A 21,805-nucleotide genomic window follows, 5' to 3' on the forward strand; every position below is an offset into this window, starting at 1 on the left:
GGTGAGAAGTCTAAAATTCAGAGAGACGATCACGTGCCCAGGGTCACAAAGCTAACAATATTAGTCAGGATTTGAACCCCATTCATCAGAAGCCAAACTCCATTCTCATTACATCCCTCTTTCATCCGTAAGGTGGGGGCAGCCCCAAAAGAACAGGCCAGGAAGAGGAGGCAGGGCTTGGGCCACAGAGACATGGAGGCAGAACCCCTTGGTGCTAGAAGGGTGCTCCATCCCCGTGCTCCCCGGCTGTGTGGGCCTGTTCAGGGTTGGACACTTTCCCAAGCCACCTGAGGCTGCCTTCAGCAGGGAGGGGACAGATGGAGACCTCTGGGCTCACCTCTGACCAGGCCTCACAGGATGGGGAAGGCAGTGGCTGCAGCTCACACCTTCACCTGAAAGGCCATCTGCTGCCCCTCAGGCCGCCATGGACCTGCGTGTATATCCTAACCGTGGTGCTGTTGGCCAGGCGATCTGAATGGGTCACTCCCCTCCCTGGGCCTCATTCTTCTCCACGGGGCTGGTCTCGGGTTCAATGACAGGGCCCCGGGGTGGGGGTGGGGGTGGGGTGTCTGCATTCTTCTGGCTCCCCATTGCAACTCTTAAAACATGCCTATCCATCCTCTGCAGGGCCTGCTTTCCAGCCACCCCCACGTCCCCCTCCTCAGTGTTGTCACCTTCCAACTCCCTGGACACTCCCTACACTCTCCAAGACTTACATCCTAGCTCGCTGTCTCCCCGTCCACTCGTGGCATCATTTGGAATGACCTCAAGATCCATGTAAAAGGCCTGTTCAACGAGCCAGCCTCGTGGACCTTGGACCTCCTCATCTCATGCCTTTCACCTCTAGCTCCCCTCAGTCTTGGCTCACTCCCAGCTGCCCTGTCCCCTCAAGTCCCCTTTCTACCAGTCTGTCAGGAGCATCTTCACTCCCCTGCCCAGCCAGGCCTGCGTGCCTGACCCCCTGAACCACTCCCGTCAATGCCCAAACAGCCCAAAGTACCGAGCAGGGGCTCAGGTGGCCCTCACCCCCAATCCCAGTGTTTCCCTCGCATCAGAACACACTTCCTATTGTCCCAACATAATGTTCCAGGAGCACAGACTTTTTTTTTTTGTATCTGACAAGAACGTGGCAGAGCATGAAATCAGTGATGGAAGTTATCTGGCTTAAGCCATAGCACATTCTGTTCGGTTAATGACAGGGCAAAAATGGAAAATTTTGCCTTGACGTGGAAATTAAAACAAACTATGAGAGCCATCTTACAGCGGGGCTGGCTGTGTCGTGTGTGTCTTCCCTGCTCATTACCATCACCATTGCCGACACGCGAGACCTGCTCAGCTCCTGCCCCACTGTCTGCTTTCCTCACTCACCCATCAAAGCCCCAGCCCTGCATTGGCCCACTGTTCTCTTCTGTTCCCACAGGGCTCCCAGAAGAAGGCTTGGAGACTGATGCCACAAAAAATCAAGGTCTTTTACCACAGCAGGACCTCAGCATCCCATGACAAGCCTTTGATTTGTCCCCATTCCTCTCAGCAACTCTTCTCAACTTTTACGAGTTGTCTCAAGCCCTCACCCACCAACCCAGGAAGACAACCTTGCTTCCTAGACCTCATGACCTCTGAGGACTCCAACCATAATCCTCTCTTACCTGACCGGTCTCAGCAAGGGCTGACCCCCTTCCTGCTCATGGCCACCTGGCCACTGGTGTACAGACCCCTCCACTGGCACCTTGTTCCGTCAGCGACTCCCCCTTTCTCTTACATCTTCAAGTGCTTCCTTTCTCCTGGCTATGTCCCCAAAGCCTACTCAAAACACTTCCTTAATTCTGAGTCTCTCTAAAGCCTCGGTTCTCTCTTTCCTCTTCTTCCCAGTTAAGCTTTTTGAAAGAGTAATCTGTAGTCTCATACACCAACGCTAATGGGGAAAAAATGAGGTATTACCAATAGGATCCAGTAGAAGAGTAATAAAAGTAATAGTGTAAATGACAAAGGGAAGTTTATTCTAGGAATTTTATGACTGTCAACATTAAGAAATAGACTACTGCAATTTAGCTCATGAATAGATTGAAGGAGAAAATCATATGATCATTTGATAGAGGCCCAAAAAGCATTTGAGAAAAATCTAATATACATTTTTTAAAAACCCTCTTAGAAAACTAGGAATAGAGGGATAATTTCAAAGTGGGATAAAGAACAAATCAAACCAGGAGCTAATGTCATGCTTAAAGATGAAACATGACTCCATAAGTGCACAAGGATGTTCTTGATTAGAGCTATCATAAAATATCATGTGGAAGTAAGTCCAGTCAAAGCAATCATAAAAGAAAAAGAAAAAGTGGTATAATTATTGGAAATGGAAAGTCAAAACCTAATGGACTCTATAGAAAACCTGAAGAGCAAGTGAAAATTATTATGACTAATCAGAGAATTTAATAGGGCAGGTAGTTACAAAAGAAATATTAAAAAAATGCATTAGCTTTTCTATGTAGTGCTAACAACCAGGTAAGAAACTATAATGGGAAAATGGATTACATTCACGGTAACAACCAAAATATAAACTATCAGGGGAGAATCTTAACAAGGAGAATGCAGGACCTCCTTAAGAAAAGCTCTCACATTCTACTGAACAATTCAAATAAATAGAGGGCCATACTTGGTTTCAAGACAAGAATCCTCGATATTATAAAAATGTCAATCTTCCCCAAATTCATCTACACATTTCCCATAATTGCAATCAAAATCTCAGTTGAGTTTTTGAGTTGAAATTGACAAAATAAATCTAACATTAACTGGGATGAATAAATGTGAGGAAATACATAAGAAAAACTTGGAGGAAAAAAGACAGATTTGGAGCTCCCCTGATGCTTATCATATGAAATATGAACAAATATATTTTAAACCTACCATAATTGCAGCAGTAAGGTATTGGTGTCTGACTATGCAGACAGATCAAAGGAACAGAGTAGAAAATCCAGCTGGCATTTCAAGTCAGTGGGAGAAAGAATGTGCTACTCAAGAAATGGTGCTGGGATTTCATGAAGACTATTTTCTGATTGGATTGGATTTCCTGAAACATTGAATATTTCTACATGTCAAAGACACTGTATAGCAAGTATTTACAGATAAAATGATGTGACGTCTGGGATTTGCTTCAAAATAAATGGGGGAAGGTGGTAGGGATATAGATGAAACAAAATTGTTATGTGCTGGTAATGTTTGAAGCTGGGTGATAGATATCCAGAGGTTTATAGTACTATTCTGCCTTCTTTTCTATATGTTTGAAATTTTCCATAATAAAAAACTTTAAACAGCTCATGAATTTAAAATCCAAACTGGGAAACTATTTGCAATATGATACACAAAGATAAATGTTTTTAATATGTAAATTGCTCTTAGAAAGCAATACAAATTTTGACCATTCCAATAGGAAAGTAAGCAAGGTTTATAGATAGGCAATGATTGTATAAAAAGAAACTCAATTCTTCTTTTGTAGATGAGATATATTTTTCAACCTATGAAAATAGTAAAGAGAAAAAGTGATAATGCTTAGGGCAAGTGAAGGTTGGGAAATGGGCCCTCTCATATATGGGATGAAAGGTAAACTGTTTCAACTATTCTAAGAGCAATCTGACCACATATAACAGGGGCCTTCTATATACACTTATGCTTTGACTCAGCAATTCAATTTTTAAAGAATTTTTCTTATACATATACTCAAACAGGTTCACAAATATATTTTATACCTGTGTGTTTATCACATTATTGCTTATAACAGTGAAACATTAGAAATGTCTCAAAGGTTAGTCATTAGAGAACTTCAATGAATTATGATGCATCCACATATTAAAAATGATGATGTAGCTCTATATTTATGATGTGAAAAAAGATGTTGTTGAGTGAGAAAAATCAGAATAAAAATAGTTGTACAAGATAAACTACCATTTCAAAAAAAATGTATCAAGAAAAATATCTGGAAGAATGTATACCAAAATGTTAAGTGATTTTTCTAAGTGACGAGGCTAAAGGTGGTTTTGCTTTCTTTTCAACATCTTTCTATATTTCCAATAGGAAGGATCTTTTTATAAGAAACATATATTACTTTTATAATTAGAAAGACAAAATTAGTTCTACTTTTTTTAAAAAAGAAGGAAAACAAGAAAGAAAGGAAGAGATGAGGGAAGGAAGAAAGGATTCCTGCATCTTGTGTGTTATTCCAAAGATGCTCTATATCTATACAAAATATATGTGCTTTTTAAAAAAAAAAAATGCAAGTGGTAGGTAGCGTGCCCTACACCTTGTTCTGGGCTTGCCTTTCCACTTGACAATTGATCTCAGTTATACCAACTTAGTCTCCCATCAGTGATGGATCTTGCCAATACACTATGCTATTTTTGTGGGTTTTTTTTTACTGAGTTTTGATTGATGAAAAATGACATCTTATTGTGATTTTAATTTGCACTTCCCTCATTACAAGTGAGGTTGAACATCTTTTCATACATGCAAGAGCAAGGGATTTTTCTGTGAACTTTATTCACATCCTTTGCTAATTTTTCAGTTGAATTTTTCTTATTGCTTTGTAGTGGCTCTATATATAGAAAAAAGTGGGCATTTGTCTGCCATATATGTTTGCAATATCTTTTCATAATTTACCATTTGCTGTTTGGTCTTGTTTATTTCTCTGTTATTTTTATATGGTTGATTTAATCAGTCTTGAAGTGTGGCTTCATGAGCAAACAGTGTTCCCCTACTCCAAGATTTTATATATAGATAGATATGTAAATGATATATATAAATAGAATTTATAAATTTATATAATTTATAGATATATTATTTTTATACGTAAATTATATCCACCTACTTATCTATCTATATACACTTTTTAAAATGCTCCATGTTTTCTTCTAGTACTTTTATGGCTTCAGTTTTAACTTTAATATATTTGCTCCATTATTTTGATATAAAGAGTGAACTAGGAATCAACTTTTCCCCCAGATATGTCCCCAGCCCTATTTATTGAATAATTTATCTTTTTCTCTCTGATAGGAAATGTCATTTTATGACATACTAAATTCCCATTTATGGTATACTAAACGTGGGCCTATTTCTGAGCTCTTGATTCTGTTCTATTGATCTGACTAAACACTCTTGGTGTCTCTTCACTTTAATGGTGTTTTCACATGGGATAGAGCTGATCTTGTTTCATGGCTCCTCTTTATGAGAATTTCCTGGCTATTCATGCAGGTTTATTTTCCATATGAGCTTGAGAATAAGCTGGTCTGGTTTCAAGAAAAAAAATTGTCAAGATCTTACCTAAGTATTTAGGTGTAAAGCATAATTTAGGAAGAATGAACGTCTTCATAATACTTAGGGTCAACATTTTCCAATCCAATCTCTATCTGGTGAGTTCAACTATTGTGTCCCTTAACAATGTTTTAAAATTCTTCATATAGACTTTGTCCTTTATTGCTATTACAATTGTGTTTTCCTTCCCATTGCATTTTAAACCTTCTGGTTGTTTTATATAGGAATGCTATTAACTTGCCATATTCTTTTTGCATCAGCAATCCCATAGAATTCTTACTATTTGTATTTTGTTCCATTGATTTTCTTAGGTTTTCAAGTTATGCAATCACATCATTTTACATCAATGATACAATTTTGCTTCCAGTTCTCTAATTTGGTGCCTCATTTCTTTCTCTTATTGAACTGCTTTAGTTAATACTTGCTTTAACTGAGCCTTAGTCTACTGGGATTCATTCTATAGTTTTGTCATCAAGCGAGTTGATGGATTTGATTTGAAATAAATAGAAAAATAATCGACACATAAAATAGGTATTTCACAGAAGAGGAAATAAGAACGGCTCATGCATATCGAAAAAGATGCCCAACCTTATTTAGAGCATTATCAGCCTGTCCTTTAAATACTAAAACCCAGATTTTTGTCCCTGGTCCACTGCTTTTCTCACTGGATGCTTTCTTTGGGCCATCGCCCCTATAGTCCACCACACGCTGATGTCCCCTAAGTCCTTGTCCCAGAGCATTCTATGGAATATTCAGTGGCTTCTTAGACACCCCACTTGGGTTTCCTGCAAGCCCCTCAAATCAACACATTCAAAACTGAACCAATCATCTGGACCACCAAACCTCAGCCCCGTCTTAGCAAGAAGAGCCATCATTTGCCCACTTCTCCCTCGTAAAGCCTCCTCCTTCTTCCTCAACCTGCCCTTCAGTCACATTTACTTTCTAAACATTTGTTTTGATTTGCCTCCCCCTGCCCCCACCCACCGTCCTGGTTCAGGTCCCCATATATTCCTCACCTGGGCTACCGCTGTGGCCTCCTAAAGGGATTTTCCTTCTCCATTCCTCACTCTCTTAGACCCAGCTTCCAGAGTTATTGCTGTCAAGGTGTGCTTCCAAAACACAAATTCAACCATGTCACTGTCCTTCTTAAAATAAATGGCTCTCCATTGCTACCAAGATGAAGTTCAAGGTCCTGATGGCGTCTCTAGGGCTCCTGTTGCCTGGCCCCACCCAGCCTTCCTCAGTTTCCCCACAGCTCATCTTGGACGCTCTGTTCTCTTTACCTGGTGTTTTACTTTCATGGTTTCAGTTTCCCACAGTCAACTGTGGTCCAAAAATATTAAATGGAAAATTCCAGAAATAAACAATTGATCAATTTTAAATTGTGTGCTGTTCTGAGAAGTGTGATGAAATGTCTCACTGTCCCACTTTGGTCTGCCTGGGACATGAATCATCCCTTTGTCCAGCGTCTCTGCACTATATACGTTACCTGCCTGTTAGTCACTCAGTAGCCATCTTGGTTATCAGACGCTCTGTCATAGCTTTACAGAGCTTGTGTACAAGTCACCCTTATTTTACCTAATAATGCCAGATTCACATAACTTGTATTACAGTCTATTGTTACAATTGTTCTACTTTATTATTAGTTATTATTGTTACTCTCTTACTGTGCCTAATACAAATTAAACATTATAATAAATGTCATAGGTATGTATGAGTATGTACAGAAAAAATAGTATATATAGGGCTCGAGACTATCCAAGTTTCAGGCATTCATGGGGGGTCTTGGAACGTATTCCCCTTGGATAAGGGGGGGACTACCTGGTCATTCTAACCACCCCAAACCTCTGGGTCTAGCTTGCGTGCATCTTCACTCAAACATGCTGCTTACCACATTTTTATTTGAGGTTTTGGATGGATAGATATAGAGTGTGTGTTTATCAAACCAATATATGCACATGGTTAAAAAAATCAAATTCTATCAAAAGGCTGATAATGAATAAAAACCAGCCCACGGCCACGTCTCACATCCCGTCTCACTTCCTCACTACCTCTTTCAGCCGTTTCTTCTGGTAGTGCCTTTTATATCTCTACATACATATTTATAAAATCAGTTTTTAATAAAGTCATTTTTTGATTTATCAAATTTATACATCATTTTTACTTCTTCGATAACAGAAGAAGGTTCATTCTATTATATTGCCCACAATCTGTCTCTCCCATTCTGTCACCCTTCTTGGTTAAATAGTGTTTACATGATTGTGACCATGGAAACATGGCCATTGAAGTGTTAATTAGGGTACAAGGATTAAATTTTATTTGTATGTGTAGATTTTTGGTTTTCCAGGCATTTCTGTCTTTATTTTATTTTTGTCACCATCCCCTTTAAATAGTTCTCCAAGCTTGATTCAGAAGCTCTGGCAGTTCAGGTACTTTATTGTGTCTCCCTTCTTTCAGGAGACCCCTGGCCGTGGGTCTTCTGTCCCTGGGCTCAGTGCACAGCTATCAGCCTGGGACTTCTCCCCACTACTCTCCAGATTGGAGTCACTGTTTCTGGATTTTTCTGTCTGTCTTTCTTGGCTTACGCCTTTATTTTGCTGGAGCACAATATTAATTACTTCCTTAAATGGGGTGTGGCATCCTTACTTATCTCAAAAATGTTTTTATTCTACTCTGATGGTTGATGATAATTTATCTGGGTATTGAATTCTGGGTTGAAATTACTTTCCTTCTGAATTTTGAAGGTCTGTTACCTCTGCAATCCAGGGTCTGGTGTTGCCATTCAGAATTCTCATGCCCCTGGAACGTTCAGTTGGATTTTCTCTCTCAACAGTTTTTTGGTTATTCTCTTTGTCCCTGATATATTTTAGGTTGACATGCACTGCTGTGGATCTATTTTTATTGTTTGTCCTGGGATGGACTCAGTGAACTCTGTGAAGACCTCTAAACTTCAGGGTCATGAATTTTCCTGCGTTATTGATGTAATAGCTTCCTCCACTCAATGTTCTCTGTTCTCTCTCTCTGGAACTCCTATTACCCTGTTTCCCTGAAAATAAGACTTAGCCGGACAATCAGCTCTAATGTGTCTTTTGGAGCAAAAATTAATATAAGACATATTATATTATATTATATTGTATTATATTATAATTATATAAGACCCGGTCTTATATTATAGTAAAATAAGACTGGGTCTTATATTAATTTTTGCTCCAAAAGACGCATTAGAGCTGATTGTCCTGCTAGGTCTTATTTTCGGGGAAACACGGTAGTGCAATTTGGACCTACCAAATTGACTCTCTTTTCATTTTTACCGTTTTTTCCATTGGTCTTGTTATTCTGCTTCCTGGGGCATTTTTAAAACTTCATTTTCCAATTCTATTGAATGTTTATGTTCTATTTTCTGGGAGATCTCCTTAATCTTAGTTAGCGTCAATTCTATTGAATGTTTTATTTTGGCAGCCATTTTTAAATTGTTTAAATTTCCGAAGAGCACTCTCTTGTCCTCTGAGTTTTCCATTTTGGTGCTGTCTCCGTGGACATTAATTAGAGGATGTGTTTGTTTTGTTTGAATTTTTTTCTGTTCCTTCCATTATTTCCGTGTCCTTAGGGGTCTTTTTGCTCTCTGTGTTTCCCTCAGTCTCATTACGTTGGAGACTTGCCTTGGGGTGGATTAGCTTTGGCTCTATTCATTCACATATTTAAGAATAAGACACGGAAATGTCATTTGGAAGCTGTGTGTCTGTGGATGGGGTTTTCTCAGTGGCTGAGTTTAGCTTTTGGGTTCTTAGTGGGAGCTGGTTGTTATGTGGGGACCCTTACATGTCTGTTTTCTGGGACCACTCAATTTTCCTGAGAAGAACTACATCTTCAATCTCCTGGTTGGGGGTAGAGTCCTGGCTGTAAATATTTTGTTTGGTCGTAGGGGTCGACTCTTATTTAAGTGGACTTCCAAATAATCTCTATATTCCGGTACCAGGTCTCATTCTTGCCTGCTACCACACCCAGCTCTTTGGGGGCCAGTTCTCAGGGGTGCTCCAGGGGCAAATAAGCCCCTTCTCTCTTACCTCCTCTTCTTTGAACACTAAACTGCTGCTTTCTGCACTCTTCTATCTAGCTATTCCATACTTCAACCAGCTTTTAATTTTCTGGAATTTTGTGGAAACCTCTCATATGCTGATGGCCTCTCCTCATCGTGTGTTAATGTTTTTTAAAGAAAATCCCCTTCCCATAAGTCTAGAGGGGTCCTGGGAGAGAAGGGAGATACAACTATGTTCAAACTGCCATTTCTGGTGACTGTGTTTCCACTGGCTGAGCTCCCAGGGACAACAGCTGTTTCTCAATCATGTCTGTGTCCCCAGAGCTGCACACAGTGAATGGCATAGGTCAGCAGTCTGTAAAATAGCCAATGAATGAAATGGAACCTACTGGTCTCTCTGAATCCCTCATGCTTAGTACAGTACCTCTTGGCCAGGATAACAAAGGGGCACAAAAATCGTGTCACATTCAGGGGGGTGAGGGGCCTGCAGACATTTTGTCTGGAGAAGAGAAGACAACGTGTGGGGGGCAGGGTGGATAGAGGACGTGTATGGGGTTTCTAGCCACCTACAAATATCAGAAAAGAGATATATTTTCAAGCAGAAGGATTGACGCCTTTGATGTGGCCTCAGAGGACATGAATAGGGCTACGAGAGGGTGAAAGATACTCAGTGACAGCTCAGCTCCTTACATGCAATCACTTCACCTCTTAGCTCAGCCAGCTCCCAGGTGATCACACAGACTACTCATAGAGGTAATGAGTTCCCTACCCTGGAAATATTTAAGAAGAGCTGGACACCAGCTATTGGAGCTGCTGTAGAGAGAGTTCAACTAACTGGCTGAGAAATTAGAGCGGATTCTTTTTTTAACTCCTACTAGAGTTAAAACACCTCCTTTTATAATAAAAGTTTGATAACATCCATTTTATTATTATACTGAAATAAAATAATAGAAAGTAAAACCTACTTAAAAACAAACACATTTTGGGGCGGCCGAATGGCTCAGTTGGTTAGAGCGCGAGCTCTCAACAAGGTTGCCGGTTCAATTCCCGCAAAGGATGGTGGGCTGCGCCCCCTACAACTAAAGAGATTGAAAACGGCGACTGGACTTGGAGCTGAGCTGCGCGCTCCACAACTAGATTGAAGGACAACAACTTGGAGCTGATGGGCCCTGGAGAAACACACTGCTCCCCAATATTCCCCAATAAAAAACAAACAAACCAACAAAACCCCCACATTTTTAAAAACAATACAATTCCCTAAGAGATATATAAAAACAAAAATGACAATTATAATATAAGAATATGTGTCTTAACATATAAACGTTCAGCCATGATGACGTCTAATAGAATGAAATAATGAGAAGTTGCACCCATATGTACAAAAAGCGTGAACGCAATGGTACAAATGCAGATTGGTACAGGTATGTTGTGTCAACGACTCAAATTCTGGGGGGAGCTCTGCCTTCAGAGACGTGGTTTTCCAAAGTAACACACAATCTTAATGAAGTTCTGAAGTACGTACAAGTTCTCCTCGATTTATATACAGAAGCGTTCCTAGCAAACTCAACTGTGTTTGTGGGTAAACCTGAGTTCAAAGATAATTATGAGGCGAGACAACCAAGATGGCGCAGTAGGTAAACGCTGTGCTTACCTTCTCTCACAACCACGTCAAAACTACAACCAATCTACAAAACAACCATTATTGAGAATCGCCTAAAGTCAAGCTGAACTTTCAACTAAGGACACGCAGAAGCAGCAACCTCCAGACCGGGGTACCAGCGGGAGGAGAGAGAGAACAAGGAACTGAAAACCTGTTTGAAGAAATAATGACAGAAAACTTCCCTAACCTGGTGAAGGAAATGGATATGCAAGCCCAGGAAGCACAGAGAGTCCCAAACAAGATGAAGCCCAAGAGGCCAACACCAAGACACATCATAATTAAAATGCCAAAGGTTAAAGACAAAGAGAGAATCTTAAAAGCAGCAAGAGAAAAGCAGTTAGTTACCTGCAAGGGAGCCCCCATAAAACTGGCAGCTCATTTCTCAACACAAACTTTGCAGGCAAGAAGGGACTGGCAGGAAATATTCCAAGTAATGAAAAGCAACGACATACAACCAACATTACTCTATCCAGCAAGGTTGTCGTTTAGAATTGAAGGACAGACAAGGTGATTCCCAGACAAGAAAAAGCTGAAGGAGTTCATCACCACCAAACCAGTATTACAAGGAATCACAGAGGGAGTTCTTTAAGATGAGAGGGGGGTTAAGGATGGGTGAAAGGGGAAGGGATTAAGAAGTACAAATTGGGTGTCACACAGTAGTCATGGGGATGTAGGGTATAGAGTAAGGAATATAGTCAATAATATTGGTACTAGATCTATCAGCGTGATAGATGGGAGTGGGGTTGGGGGCAGGGTGAAAAGGTGAAGGCATTAAGAAACACAAATTGATAGTTAATACAGTCTGAGGAATATAATCAACAATGTTGTAAAGATCATGTAAGGTGCCAGATGGGCACTGGACTTATCAAGGGGATCATGTCATAGACTATGTAGATGTCTGACCAATGTGCTGTACATCTGAAGCTGAAGTAGGATAATACTGAATGTCAACTGTAACTAATATATAGGTAGATATAGTCATGGGATGTGGGGTACAACATAGGGAAGATGGTCGATGGTATTGTAACAGCTATATAAGATGTCAGACAGGTAGTAGCTTGGGGGGTGGGTTATCACTTTATGAGGGGTTTAAATGTCTAATTATTACGATGCTTTGTACACATGAAACTAATTTTTTTTTAAAAACCTAAATAAAAAACAAAAACAAAAAAACAAACAAAAAAAGATAATTATGAACAGGTTTCTACTGCTTGAGACATTTGAAAGCCACTGAGATGTGGGATAAACCTTTTCTGTGCAGGACTGTCTTGTGATTGCATGAGGACAGGCATAGTTGTCCTTTACCTACTAAGTGACACTTAGTAGGACACTAGAGGAATACTTAGTAGCATTCCTCTAATCATTGTGACAATAAAAAACGCCTCCCCTTCCATATTTCCAAAATGCCCCCAGGAGTCACTGCTGCTGCGCCACTGGATTAGATGATCGCTAAGGTTCCTTCTAATCCTAGGATCCCCTGATTCCCTCAGGAGCTGGAGATGCAGCAGGAGGGCAGGTAAGTGTGGCATTCCGCCGTCCCTAGAGCCACCTGGACCGGCGGACACAGAGCAGCTCCTGCCTTTGGCATCTGTGGGGGCGTCCTCTTTCCAAATCAATCCGGCTCAAACAAGGTATCCTCAGCCACGTTAGCCCCACCCCCATGAAGGAGGTTCACTGAATGGGTGTGACTGCCCCTGCACTTGAGCTTCCTGAGAAGGGCAAGCAAATCTGACCCTTAAAATGACGGCATCAACAGTGTTCTCCACAGCGCCCTGGAGGCTCTTCCTTACTTGCTCTCAGGCTAACCAATCCAGATCTGAAGGCAACCAGCCACTCTTATTCTTCTCACCTCCTGAGCCACTGTGATTGGAACAACAACGCAGAGCTGTGCAGGGTGCTGGCGCCATAGCAGACGCGGATCTCCTACCTGGCTGGATCCATCTCTTCTCTCCTGCTCTCCAGGACCTCTCGTGTCTCCTGAGGCTGCCCACCACTTCCTCCAAGCTGTCAGCAGATGACGTGCCCCTGGTCAGAGAACCGTAGACAACACTGATGGGAACTACTTTAACACCCCTCTTCTCCCCAAGATGAATTCTCTCTGTTCCGAATCACACCTCCTCCCAGCGCCTCGGAGATCCACTCTGTAGTTGTTTTCTCTTCCTCTGAACCTTTAACCACTTTTAATTCTTTCCTCTCAGCTCAGAAACGGGCTTGTCTTCTCCAACTTAAGCAGGAAACAGAAAGCCCTTTGCCCTACTTCTCTTTCAAATGACCGCTACTTCTCCCCCTCGCTCTTTCCACCAATGCTGGAGATTAATCGACACTTTCTGTGTCCTCTTTCTCAATAACCTTGACCCACTGCAATCTGGGTCCTCTTCCCACCACAACACGGCAACTGCTGGCTCACGAATGACCTAATTATCAAATCCTGTCTGTCTTCATCTAAATTCTCTGTAGCATTTTGCTCTGTGAACTATGCTTTTTCCTGAGGGTTCTTTTCCTGTTTCTGATCCATTCTTTCCAGTCTGCCTTTGCTGGATCCTTCCCACTTCTCCACCTTCTTTCCTTCCTCTCTTTCTTTTCTCCTCCCCCAATCTCGCCTTAAATAGTAGGGCCCCGGTGTCCTATCCCCCTCCTCTTCCTGTCTGTCTCTAAATCACCTCACCCACGATCGTGGCTTCAACAAGCCTTGGATGTTGACTCCTAGATCTATAGTCAGCCTGGAATTCTCTCCTTAGCTCCAGTCCCACACACACACAGCTGCTTCGCAGCCGGACCAAACTTGCTCTGCGTCCCGGGTTCTTTATCCCACTGAATGGTGCCACCTCCACCTGGTTGCCTAGACTGCACACCTGAGAGTCATACTCAACTTCTCCGCTTCTCACCGCTTATGCATCTGCTCCCGAATCCTGTGGCTCGTCTCACAGAACCGTCTCCCAAACCTGGCCGCCCTCTCCATCTCCTCTGCCACGCCCCTCATCATTAAGCCTCTTTCTAAGAGTCCCGTGACCACCAGGTCTCTCTATTCCAGTTCTTCTGCTTAATCTTCTATAGTTCTCTTTGGAAGACTCATCAGAGTCATGACATCCTTCTCCGTCTTACCTGAAGCCTCCATAGGCATCTCATGATCCACAGCTAAAGCGGAGGCTTCTCAGAAGGGCACAGAACACCCTTCCCCACCCTGCCTGCCCACCTCTACAACAGCTGTCCTGAGCCTCTGTAACCCCTGAACACACCTGCCCTGCAAGACGAGCCCTTCCCCCGCAACAGTGATGGACACCATTCCCTGTATACGCTTCTAGAGGTGGTCTTGCCCCTGGGATCTGACAGCTGTGTTCTTGCCTCACCCTTCACCTTATCATCTTTGAATAAGCAGTACTAGCATAATGCGAGCAAACATAATAGCAGTGCTCTGTGATTATTAGTCTAATGACCAAATAAGTGAATGAGCAGATTGATTGATTAAAAAATTATACCCTTGTCTGCCTCTTCATCATATCTTCCCCTCGGTCAAACTTAAACATGCATCCCAATTACCTGGAAACCTTGTTAAAAACGCAGATTCTGATTCAATAGGTCCAGAGCGTGGCCTGAGATTCTGCATTTCCAACACACTCCCAGGTTCTTGATGCTGGAAGACCACACTGGAAGAGCAAGGCCTTATCCCATGCCAATGGTTTCCAAACTTTACTGAATATTAGAATCACCTGGAGAGCTTTAAAAAAATCCCAATGCCCAGGGTGCATTCTATACTAAATCAGAATATCTGGGGGAAAGAGCCTAGCAGCAGTATTTTTAAAGATTCCCAGATGATTCCATGTGCAGTAAAGTTGGGGAACCCCTGCCTAATGCCATCTCTTCTTTCATCAGTAATGATGCTCAACCCTCGTTAAAATCACCTGGGGGAGTTTTAACAACTACTGATGCTTGGGACCCACCCAGATCAATTAAAGCAGAATCTCTGGGGTTTGGACCTATGTGTTTCAAAGCTCCTGGGTGATCCTAATAAAGCAGCCGAGGTTGAGAACTATCATTTTCAGGCTCTGACTCCAAGGAATGGCTGCAGATTTGAAGAATCACGAGTCCAGGGTACAGAGCAGGTGTGACGTCAAACCCCAGGCCTGGATTTTCAGTTACACACTGTATAATCTTGGAGAAGTGAATTTAGCCTCATCACTAAAATGAGGTTGAAAATACATGCCTTCCCTACCCCAATTTTAGTAAAGTCTTCTAGAATGGAATTGGGAAAAGCATTCGCACAGGAGCCTGTCTTCACCTCTCTAATATGAGGTCACCACTTGTGTCCCCACCTATCTATCAAGTTGGCTTCTGAGCCCCATCACGGGGAGAAGTCTGTCATTAATGAGCCCCCAGCTGCAGGCCCAGCTAGGGAGCAGATGGTTCAGGAGCAGCCCAGGCCACCAGAGGGGAAGTCACGAGGAATTGCATTTGTAGGCAGACTGAGAGGTGGAATCAAACACAGCCCCTGCCAAGCAGTCTGGCCCACAGCCTGGATGCTGCACGGTGGGCTGGTCGGCCCCAAGCTGGGACAGGGCACACCCGCTGTGCTCTGCACACACCGCAATGCTGCCACCTGACCCATAGCAAGGAGCCCACGGGTTTGCACCAGATTCCTCTTTTATGAGCAATCTCTGCAAATCTGTGCTGCTGGTGCTGTGGGAAAGGCACAAAATAAACACAAAACACAGCTTCAAATCGTTCCTGCTCGCCCAGCTGCATGAGCTTAGACTCGGTTTCCTTGGCTGCTGTTACTAATATTTTCCATTTTCTTAGCAGCATCTATACATATACAAAGACCCAGGACCAAGCTGGCTCACTGCTGTCCCTGGAGGCAGCACAAACCCAGAGCCTTGAGGCTGGGGGCCGGTTCTGGGTCCTCAGCACCAGGGAAATCCTGAGACATATTTATTTTTGAACACTTTCTGTATTTTTCTGAAATTAAAATGTAACTGGGTATCCTGCATAATTATTTGCTAAATCAGCAACCCTTCAGGAGGCGAAGGAAGGAGTTAAAAGGAGTAGGATGTGCTCCTGGGAGGAGACAGGCCTGGGGTGGGGGGTCTGCCTGGCCTGAGCTGGGTCTGGGCTCTGGGTGTCGGGGCTCTCAGACGGCAAAACTATATAAACTTTTGTGTCCCCAGAGCCTCTTCTGGAAACTCAGCCAGCAAAGCCCAGCCAATTCCTGGAGGCAGGTAAGGAAGTGGCTGGGCTGGGGGCTGGGGGAGGGTCTTGACTCATATTCCCAGCATCCTACTGTCTCATCCCAAGGGAATAAGTCGATACGACTCTCCCCAGCTCTACAAGAACAAAAATGTCCCTGCCACCTGCCTTCAGATGTCTCTACCTGAGTGAAGGAGGCCCTGCATCCCGCACTTAGTCCTTAAGGGTCACAGAGCAGCAGAGCAGAGAGAGCCTTCCACTTCAACCAGCCCCTCCAGTTCCTGCTGAGAAGTCTGAGCCCAGAGAAGCATGAGTTTGCCCAAAGCCACACAGCGAGTGAGGAGCTGGGCTGGGATGCAGGTCTCCTGCCAGTCTGCTTGGCTCATCCCCATGCCCTGTCCCTACCCAGACCATCAGAATAGAAATGCCTATGACTCCATTTGCAGGCCCACTCACCAGCTCCACAATCCAGCGTCAAGAGGAGCCAAAGAGGGCCTTTGGTTCTCTCTAGTTACAACCCAACTAGAAGCAAAGCTGCAGAGAATCTTGTCCTGAAAAGGGAAAAAGAATTTCCCGGGGTATCTGGAGATGGTCAGCTGCCTGGGGCCAGCCCCACTCACTGTGTCTGCTTTGAGACGGTGCCTCATTGAAGGTCAGCATAGAGAGCATGACCCCATGGAGCCAGGAGGTCTGGCACAAAGCCTGATCTGATTGGTTTTGGCTAATTACCCAGCTTCGTTTTTCATCTGTGAAATGTAACTATATCACGAGGTGTTGTGAAGATGACCTGGAATCAGGCACAGGACCTAAGGCATTTTATTTTATTATAAGGCCTAAAATTTCAGGTGCTGCCCTGACGTCTTTGAGTTCCAAAGGCCTAACTGAATTGTCCGGCTCTTTCTAGATCTGCTCCCCACTCAGCCAGAAAGGGTCCCCACTCAGCTAGTTCCTGTAGCTGCACCCCACTGGTCTTCAACCTAATGGGGTTCAACACCCTGCCAGCCCAAGAACTTATTGAAACGAACCAATCAAACTCTCCCACCCTCTTGTCACTACAAAGCCTGTTCTCGCAGCCCCTGCTGGCTCACTCTGTCCCAAGTGCAACTCCTGAGTGCTACCCCCATGGGGTCCTGTACGGCATGTGGTGTCCTCCTCACCCAGGCTGCGAGTGTATGTGACTAATAAACTGCTGCCAATCTCATCTGTCCGTTGTCATGTGTCGTATGTTCAACCATCTAGTGCTGCTTGGGGCAGGGAGCTCTCTTTCACCAACAACGTCAATAGGAAGTGGCCAGAACAGGGAGCTTGGTAAGACAGTGGACAGTGATGCCTGACGGACACTCTACATCTCTCTCCTTCTGGGAGAGAGGTTTATTTCTTCCTAGATGGTGGTGCTGGGCTCCCATGCACAGGGAGAGCCTGAGACCCTGACAACAGACGTCAGCCAGACCGCATTTGGGGACACAGTACTTTGGGGTCTTCTCAGGCTCTTAGGGTCAACAGTCCCCTACCCCCCGGGCACACTGGTCTTCCCTGTATCTTGTCAGACTAACTGCTGGCTGTGAAGGGTCATGGCAGATGTTGCATCTCTGTTTTTATACTATGTAGAGAAACAGCTAGTCCAAGGTCACACAGACAGGAGAGCTAGGACTTGGTCAACCCCTCCCCCCAGCCCACTGTCAGCACCGACCCGGGGACCCACAGCCTCTAAGGAAGCAAAGCCCTGTGTGGTGTTTATTCCCTATGCGGAGGCAACACCCTCCCGGTCTCACCTTTGTGAGGGCTACAGAATTGCACAGGTTGGCCTTGGTAATGAGACACGTGTCCCCTGGGAAGCTCTGCCTGGGGAAGACATCACAGTGACCTTGTCTCAGTCCCCACTGGACCCAGGGGTCCCACTGATGGACAGAGAGGTGATCAGGAGGCTTCTACGTGATTCCTTGCAGGTGGGAATACCCTGAGCTTCTTGGCCCTGAGAGCAAACTTGAGGACTATTTCCATTTAGCTCTCCTGTCCTTTGTCTGGGGGAATGGGAGCAGCTGGCTGGAGCCCTGAGCTGGGGGTGACAGCGGCGTGGCTTTGGCCAGCCTGGAGCTGTTTCTCAAACATGCTTACCTTGGGCACCTTTCTAAAAGCAGTGAGTCCCTGATTTCTGAATGATGGGCCCTGGGCTTCCGTCTAAAGGCAGAGGCTGAGACCCTGGCCAGGAGGCAGTGAAGTTAGCATTGGACCTGTGGTTGGCCTTGCCCATGCCCCAAATTACCCTGGGCATCTCAGGAACCCAGATCATTTAGGAGCTAGCTCCCTTGGCTATCACTGATTTCAGGTGCTAATGGATGCTCAGGCACCCTCAGAACAAGTTCACTCTCAAGCTGTCAGGACCGTCCACACTTCAGCTAATCCCATTATGCAGATGGAGAAAACAAGGCTCCTCAGAAGGACTTGCTTAAACAATCAGCATGGGACTGAAAGGAGAATTTTCCCCCTGGTGCTGGGAATGGGTGCTGAGCCAGGACAGCTCCCTGTTGAGCACCTGACCTGGGGGAGTGGGACCGGAAGCTCTTTTGGCCCATGGTACCTGTGGTCAGGCAAGGACAACTTCCGAGACCTGGGCTCTCCCCCATAAGCAGTGCAATGTCACATGCGGGCTTCCTGCATGATGGGGCCCTCACCTTCCCTGGCTCTCCTCCCCGGGTCCCTGCTCTGCACAATCAGAGGAGAAGCCAGGCTCTACTGAGCAAACAGCCCTCTATCTGCCTGACCTTGGCCAGCCTTCCTGTGAGGCCATAGACAGATGTTACCCAGATGAGCACAGAAGGAGGCCAGGGAGTAAGGGAAGCTTAGAAAGCAGCCAGGAGTGGGGCTAGGCGATGGTAGAAGCTTTACTGCTCCCGGAGGACCAAATTTTGGCTGCAAAGACCCTGGGGGCCACTGTCCTTTAGTGGAAGGCACATCCCCTCGCTGTTCGCATGTTTCGCCCACACCGCTACCTCCTTAAGCAAGTTACACAGAGCTCGGGCATGAAAATTAATTCTTTTGGGAGAACAGCCGTTTTCTGACTCCCCTTGAGACTTGTGAACACTCCAAGGTTATCACAGTATCTGGGCTTTGGCTTCTACCCTGTGAGAAGGAAGTGTCACCAGACTGTGGTGACTGTCTCTCTTTCGCTTATCCCCAGCCTGGGAGCTTTTTCTGTCCTCCCTCTGATATCTCAGCAGCAAGCAGAACAATGGATTTTTCAGTGAAAAAGCCATTTCCTGCTGACTGACAGTGTGTATGCCTCACTCCAGGTGCCAGAGCCTCTGTAAAGAGGCTCTTTCCTCCCCAAGCCCAGACCTCCTCTGGCTCTAAGGGCTCGTAGGACAAAGACAACACCTGGCTCTGCCCCTAGATCAGATATGACAAGTCTGAGAGGAGAATATCTAGGGAGGGACAATGTTCTGATTCCTGGGGAGAGAAAGGGGCCCATGGCCTCCAGCTTGCCGAAGGTTCTACAAGAGTAGGGCAGGATGGAGACAGGTGACCTCTTGGTTTCCTTCACCCACTCCTGAATCAGCTAGGACATCATGCAGACCCTTTCTGCTTTTCCTGGAGGAGCTGGGATGACAGTAAGTTCTAGAGGGGTGTCTGGGACAATATTCCAGCACCATCTCTGGTGCTCTCATCAGCCGAAAGAACCCAGGAGTGGAAAGAGCCACAGATAGATCTACTGTGTCCTGGATTCAATTTGGGGTGGGGTACAGGGTAGGGGCTATCTCAGAGGTCTCTGTGTGACCGTAGCCCAATGAGTCACCACAAAAATTACCTCTGGGGGCCTCTTGGGCAGACCAGGGCACAGTTCCGGTGAGAACTCACGCAGATATTACCCCATCCAGAGCCCAGAAAGCCACGACGTTCACTGAACCCTCTCTGACTGCTGGGGGAGGTAGAGAAGTGGACAGGATTCTTACCCACCCTACTCCCTCCACTACATGAGGCCTGGATTTAGGAAAAGAGGAATGGGCGGGGCTGTGAGGATGCCTGCAAGGGGATATCAGGGGCCACTCACTGCGTTTCTAGAATGCAGAAAATTCTGGACCCCTCCAACGCCTTCTGAAGGCTGGCTTGCCTTTTGGGGAAGGAATCTGGCTTTATTTACTTATTTTAATGAACTGAGATAGAAAGAGGAGATTGTGGCAGGACCTTAGCAGCCTCTGTTCAGAGTCACAACCTCTTTCAGGAAGCCAGGCCCCAACACTGTGACCCCAGCCATTCAGCTTCAGAAATTTCCAAGGCTTGTTTTGCCCCTCCAAGCTCCAGGCCGTCCGACAGAGGTCTGGGATGAAAAGGAAAGGACTGCCCTTGTGTGTGTGTGTTGGGAGTCTGGGTGGGGAGGGTCTAGGATCAGATTCAGGAGTTAGTTAGAAGCCAGAAAGGCTGGGGCATGGGGTGCTCACTCCCAGGCCCGCTGGAGGGGCGGGACAGGCATGGAGCTGTCCGGACCCTAGTGCTGAAAGTGGAGCCGGGGTGCGGCAGAGCTGAGCCTTTGCCCCTGGTGAGAGGGGGCATATGGAAAGGGATTCTCTTCTACTCAAGTTGCAAGGAGGGAAGGGCACAAGTGAGTTGGGGCGAGAAGGCAGGTTGAGCTTTGAGAACTGTGCAGCCCCTGGAAGCTGCGGCCAGCATGGTGAAAGCAGGCCACCACCCAGCTGGGGGTAGGTTGAATCTGGGCCAGCTGTGGGAGACGAGCAAAGCAAAGACCCTGGACCTGGGTTGGTACGCTGGCTACAGGTCAAGGAGGGGTGCATGAGGTGTTCTCGTATGTATGACACTGACACACCCGCACAGCAGACTTCCATGAGTGCACACATACACACTCCATGAGCACATGGGGTAGGCACACATCAAGGACACGCGAGCAGTCCCATACGCACACTCTGAAAACGGGCACCGGTTCCCCGTCCAGGTCGCTGAGGCTCGCACTCCAGCCTCGCATCCCCACAGCCGGTCTGGCCTGGATGTCCCTTCCACTTAGCTTCCCTTCGTCAGATGGCGCCTCAAAGGGAGGCACAGCCAGTAGGAAGCCCCAGTTCTAGTATGCGACCCGCGAAGGTGCCGGAGAGGGGCAGACAGGCAACTCTTATCCTCAAAAAAGGGGTGGGTAGACAGGCAGAGTGGACAAATCTCAGAAACCTCTTCTCCTTTCCCCAAACTCCCAGTCATGGTGCCAGAATACGAGAAGAGTGTGGACAGGGGCGAGTGTCTCCCTCCCCCATGCTGGGGACACCCCGAGAACCTGAGCGTACCTGTGAGTGGGGGGCCCCGCGTGGAGTCCCCTCAGCGATTCCGGACCTGCTGGCTCCTCTGGCTCTCCCTGAATAAAAGTGGGGTGGGTGGGAGTGGGGGTTACCCCGCTTGCCCTCCACGCTGCCTCATATCCGTGGGCAACGGAGAAACTCCGTCCCGGGAGGCGGGAAGTTACCTGGGTCCCGGCGCTGGGAAGGGACGCTCTCTGGTCCTCGGGCCTTGCCGGGGTTCCCGCGCCCCCAGGCCCGCCGCCCCCGCCACCTCGCCTGCGCCCTCCCGCCAGTAGACTGCGCGGAGCCTGAAAGCCGGGAGGCTGCCCGCCCTCCCGGAGAGTCTGCCGCTGA

The 21,805-nt window shown here is 45.8% G+C and overlaps 1 non-coding gene across 11 annotated transcripts in view; it reads right to left on the reverse strand.

Moving 5' to 3' along the window:
- The window catches only part of LOC109461152 (uncharacterized), a 45,938-nt gene extending 24,164 nt beyond the window's left edge, over nt 1-21,774 (reverse strand). For all 11 annotated transcript variants that reach the window (XR_016021951.1, XR_016021942.1, XR_016021945.1 and 8 more), the window contains exons 1-3: nt 21,637-21,774; nt 21,461-21,528; nt 12,922-13,019 (exon numbers count right to left, since the gene is read on the reverse strand). This is a non-coding gene — a transcript (uncharacterized LOC109461152). The remainder of the gene's footprint in view (nt 1-12,921; nt 13,020-21,460; nt 21,529-21,636) is intronic.
- Between the last annotated feature and the right edge of the window lie 31 nt (nt 21,775-21,805).

The sequence above is a fragment of the Rhinolophus sinicus genome, chromosome 8, assembly GCF_057876585.1.
Source record: "Rhinolophus sinicus isolate RSI-liver-muscle chromosome 8, RSI-T2T, whole genome shotgun sequence".
Lineage (NCBI taxonomy): Eukaryota > Metazoa > Chordata > Mammalia > Chiroptera > Rhinolophidae > Rhinolophus > Rhinolophus sinicus.